The sequence below is a fragment of the Cupressus sempervirens genome, chromosome 9, assembly GCF_028749045.1.
Source record: "Cupressus sempervirens isolate cs-2001-9-10 chromosome 9, ASM2874904v1, whole genome shotgun sequence".
In the NCBI taxonomy this organism is placed as follows: Eukaryota; Viridiplantae; Streptophyta; class Pinopsida; order Cupressales; family Cupressaceae; genus Cupressus; species Cupressus sempervirens.
The window spans coordinates 168,454,913-168,460,139 of NC_143126.1; the positions used below are offsets into that span (position 1 = coordinate 168,454,913).

Consider the following 5,227-nt stretch of genomic DNA (forward strand, 5'->3'; position numbering starts at 1 on the left):
ATAACAAAAAAGTAAATGACCTAGCTTTAAATCCGCAAGAGAGAAAATAGGAGGATAACAACTGAAGGCGAGAAGAGGGAATAACGACTTAAGGTGGGAATAATAAAGTCTAAACATCCACTCGCCAAACAATAAATGCAAAGAAGGCAATGAGTCTTCATAGTTCCTCCTTACTCATTGTCATGCCTTTTGGAACCGTCACAACTTCCTCCATCATGGTTGCTCCTTGGCGTTCTCTTCTCCTTAAATGTTGTTGACACTTAGCTTTTGAATTCCTCCAATCATCTTTTAGTCTTCATTAACAAGTTAGTTATAACACAAAACATGTTTGCAAATAAACATTTATCAAATTAAATTCAAATATAAGAACACACATTCTGATAACTATATGAAATACTGCATACTATGTATAATATTAGCAAAAGATGGCATAGTTTCTACCCCATAGGTTTATCATAGGTTCAGTAAACATAGGTCCACAAATCTTTTGACAAAGATAAAACAAAGTATCAACAAAGTATCTTAAACATCATAAAATAAAGGCAAATTTTGGTCTCATTAGGAATGACCCCTAGCTTACCTCTAAGATACATAAATGCATCCTTAGATAATGTCTTGGTGAATATGTCTGCAACTTACTCCTTAGTGTTCACATATTCCAATCTTACCTCTTTGTCTTGAACTAATTCCCTCAGAAAATGATACTTGATTGTAATGTGTTTTTCCTTGGTGTGCATCACTGGATTCTTGGATATATTGATTGCACTTGTATTGTCACAATAGATAACCATTGGTTCCTTAATTTCTTCCTTCATTCTTGATAACAATTGCTTGATCCATATTATGTTAGAACAATTAACTATTGCAACAACATATTTTGCCTCTAGTGCAAATTGAGACATGTAATTTCGCTTCTTGATTGTCCATGACACTAACCTCTTTCCAAGAAATAATGCTCCTCCATTGGTTCTTTTCTTGTCATCAATTCTTCCAACCCAATCTACATCAGTAAAGAATTTTAACTCAAAGTTTCCTCCTTTCTTGTACCATAAATCATAATCTTCGGTGCCTTTCAGATATCTCCAAATTATTTTAACTTCCATCATATGATTTTCTTTGGATTTGCATAAAATCTTGCAACTATACCAATTGTTAATGCAATATCAGGCCTTGTGTGTACCACACACTAAAGTTTCCCAATCATGGATATGTAGGTAGTCTGATTTACCTCCTTTAAATCAAAATTTTTAGACAGTTTATGTCCAGTAGACATAGGTGTTCCAACTAGTTTGGAATATTCCATTCCAAAGGTCTTCAATAGTTTCTTGATGTACTTTGACTGAGTGAAATAGATGCCATCCTTCATTTGATGAAATTGTAAACCAACAAAGAATTTTATCTCTCCAAACATTGACATTTTAAATTCTTTCCTCATTTCTTTAGAGAATGATTTACCGAAGTCATCATGTCCTATAAAAAATATCATCCACCAATATTTTTAATAGCAATATCTTGTTTTGTGGTCCTTCTTTGATATGCAACCTACTATTATCATTTGTTCTTTGAAAACCAATCCTTACCAGATATCCATGTAGTCTTTCATACCATACTCTAGGAGCTTGTTTCAGACCATACAAAGCTTTGTGCAGTTTGCAAACCATGTCTCCTTTATTTGGATCAATGAAACCTTTAGGTTGTTCAATGTAGACTTCTTCCTCCAAAATTCCATTCAAGAAAGCTGATTTTACATCCATTTGATACATTTTGAATACTTTATAAGCAACATATGCAAGTAGTGTTCTAACTCCTTCAAGTCTTGCAACAGGAGAAAATGTTTCTCCATAGTCAATATTTTCATCTTGACTATATTCTTTACACAATAGCCTTGCTTGTTCCTTAATACATCACCTTTTCATTCAATTTGTTTCTAAAAATCCACTTTGTACTAATTACATTTTTGTCCTTGGGTTTAGGAACAAGAGTCTGGGTATTTTTTCTTTCAATTTGCTCAATTTCTTCATTCATTGCCTCTATCCAACTTTCATTATTTAAAGCATCTTTTATAGATCTAGGTTCAAATTCACTAAGCAAACATGTACCTTTTGGTTTGTTCCTTATCGATATGCCTCTTGTCTGATCTCCAATTATTTGTTCAGGTGCATGATGTCTTCTGACATATTTAGCAAGTATAGGTTCTCTTCTTCTAGATTCTATACTTGTTTCACTTGGTAAACTATGTTCAATGAATCTATGATCTTTTGTTCCTTGCTTAAGTTTCATTGTCTGAGACTTAGTTCCCTTTGTCTATGACTTGGGTTCCTATGTTTATGGCTTAGGTTCCTCTATCTGAGACTCAATTTGAACTATATGTAACTTGGTTTGCACTGGCTACAACTTAGTTTGAACTATAGACTTAGGTGACTCGAGTGGTATAGTCTACTATTGCCCGACCATACTTGCTTGTAACTTGGGCAATGTCTCTGCTTCATAGCAAACAATTTTTTTGTAGTCCTCAGGTTCCTTGCTACTTTCTTCTTCACTCTTTTCTATAAACTCATCCATCTTCACATGTACACTTTCTATAACTTTGTGAGTATCAAGATTCAAACATTTATATGCTTTACTCTTGTTGGAGTAGCCTAGGAATATGCCTTCATCACTTTTTGCATCAAACTGTCCTTTCTTTGCCTCTTTCAAGATATAACATTTTCTTCCAAATACTTTGAAATAATAAAAATTAGGTTTATAGCCATACCATAATTCATAAGGTGTTTGATTTGTACCTTTCTTCAGTTGAACTCAGTTCAAGGTATGAATTATTGTCTTGATTGCTTCTTTCCAGTATTTGTTTGCAACATTTTTCTCAATCATCATTGTTCTTGCACAATCCATGATGGATATATTCCTTCTTTCTTTTATGTCATTATGTTGAGATGTACCAAGTGCAAATACTTGTCTTCTAATCCCTCTTTCGTTGCATAACTCATTGAATTCATTAGAGATGAATTCACCTCCTCTATCTAACCTCAAGAATTTCAGTTTCTTTTCTGTTTCTTTTTCAACTCTAACCAAATACCACTTCAACTTTTGCAAAGCTTCAAATTTTTCTTTTAGGAACATCACTGTCATCATCCTAAAATAATCATCAACAAACAAAATAAAATATATGTCTCCGGAGTAGCTCTCTATACCTATTGGTCCACAAATATATGTATGAACTAGTTCCAAGATTTCTTCTATATAGTTAAGTTGATATGCTTCTCGTATGGAGCGATAGATCTAAAATAGTTATTTTGTTTTGTCTCACGTACATCAATTGTCTCACACAATAAATACTCAACAGTCAACTAAGTTAATTGCATTCATTCGGTAGTCAAGTGAGTTAATTCTTTAATTGATGATGCAGATTTATCGTGGAGACACTGGAGTAGATGCGTATGCAAAAGGGGCATTGGATCTATGCGAGAGGATCACTCCAAGGACATTGAAACGAAGCGACAGAAAGTTTGAAGAACACATTGCTTGATTCTCATTTAATCCCATCTCAAAGACTCGAGCTTAGTTCCAAGTTGTTTAGTGCTATTTGCGTACATGTGCCCTAAAGAGAGGGCAAACTTCTAACCAAAGAGGGAGCTCATGTCAAAATATGTGTACTAGAAAGAGGGAGATTACTAGAGATAACTCCGAACAATAATTAAAATCGCAAGTAGTACACTGTATATGTTGAATGAGCACCAACCTAACAAACATCACAACTAAGAAGCCAAGTTTATTGCCATGTGATGGTAGAGAAGCCAGATACAGAACTCGGTGACTAGAACCAAGGGATTAGAACTAGCCCACATCATACCTATCTTGCTGCAGTTTGCATGCACAAAAACTGGGACGCTTGACCAGTCACCACAATTCATCTTTAGCTAATCAGTATAAATACACAACTACAAATTAGATTAAATACAAACAACCACTTCATCCCTTGAATTGCTTTCTTTTGTACTTTTGCAATTACCAAAAATTCATTGCTTTATACGTTAGCAATTACCAAAAAATCGTTCCTGTTCTGTGATTCAGCAAATTTCAATTGGTATGGTTCTAGTGCATATTTTGTTTTTCCTTGTTTTATTTTCTACAAATGGTTGGTTCTTGCTTTTGATTTTTTAGTTTAATTGTTGCCTATTACAATAAGTGCTTCTAGAGGTGAAAAATATTATCTGTTATAGGGATTTACGCTTAGGGTTCTTGACAAATAAAATTTATGAAAATAAATTTTTTGTTTTATCAAGAAATTTGCCCTTTGTGTATGTAGAACAATAGTTGTTTTCAAATAAATCGCCACTGTGATCAAAATTTATAATAATAGGAAAAGGAACATCAAATATTGGGTAAAGAGAATGAGAAATAGAATCTATCACTGGCTTCTTGTGAGCATAATTGTCATGAGCATCAATGTTTGATATGAATTATGGGCAATTAGAGCACCTTACAGTAGATATGATTTTTGTCAGCTTTAAAACAAAGTAGCGTTCAATTTGGCAGTAAGATGACAATTTTTCTTCTAGCCATGAATACAGCTCCATCATTGATTTGAGAACTCTAAAAGTTTTGTTAAGATTGTATGTTTTCCTTTGGCTTACACAACAACATTTGGTCTCCTTGGGCAGGATGGGAAGTTATTTTCTCTCTTTTAACAGAAGGGAAGCTGGCAAGCACAGAGGTTTTCTGCATACTTTGAAAGTAGGCTATATGCTATGATCACATATCATCAGCCTTCTCATGTTTTAAAGAATTTGTGACATTTTTTGTGTGCAATGTTTCATCCTCACTATTACAATATTTTATAGCAGTGTTTATTTCATGTGTTAAAGTTTACTGAATTTTGCACATGAATTTTTTTAAGAGGCAATGCGTTTCATTTATGTTAAAAAATATTTGTGCAATTGGTGATTTGTTCTGTGATATAAGTAATTGACTCCTCAGCTACAACTCTGCTGATTTTGGATTTCATTGTTGAGAGTGGGGGGAGCTGAGAAAAGTTGTATTCATTAGGTTGTTAGCTTCTTTAATCAAATTTTCTTATAAGCCAAGGAATTAGCTCTGATGACCATATTCTTTAATCAAATTTTCCATTCATCAAATGTACCTATTATGCCCTCCTTTAGCAAGGGTTCTAAGTTGCAAGCTGAATCATGTGTGACATGTGTGACTTTTTTAATCATATGATCGAATT

General features: G+C 33.6%; 1 long non-coding RNA gene across 1 annotated transcript; it reads left to right on the plus strand.

The window, feature by feature from the left end:
- Positions 1-3,972: 3,972 nt before the first annotated feature.
- LOC149538037 (uncharacterized) lies at positions 3,973-4,864 on the plus strand. The gene is made up of 2 exons (XR_016356510.1): positions 3,973-4,084; positions 4,662-4,864. It is a non-coding gene; the product is annotated as an uncharacterized LOC149538037 (long non-coding RNA).
- The last annotated feature ends 363 nt before the right edge of the window (positions 4,865-5,227 follow it).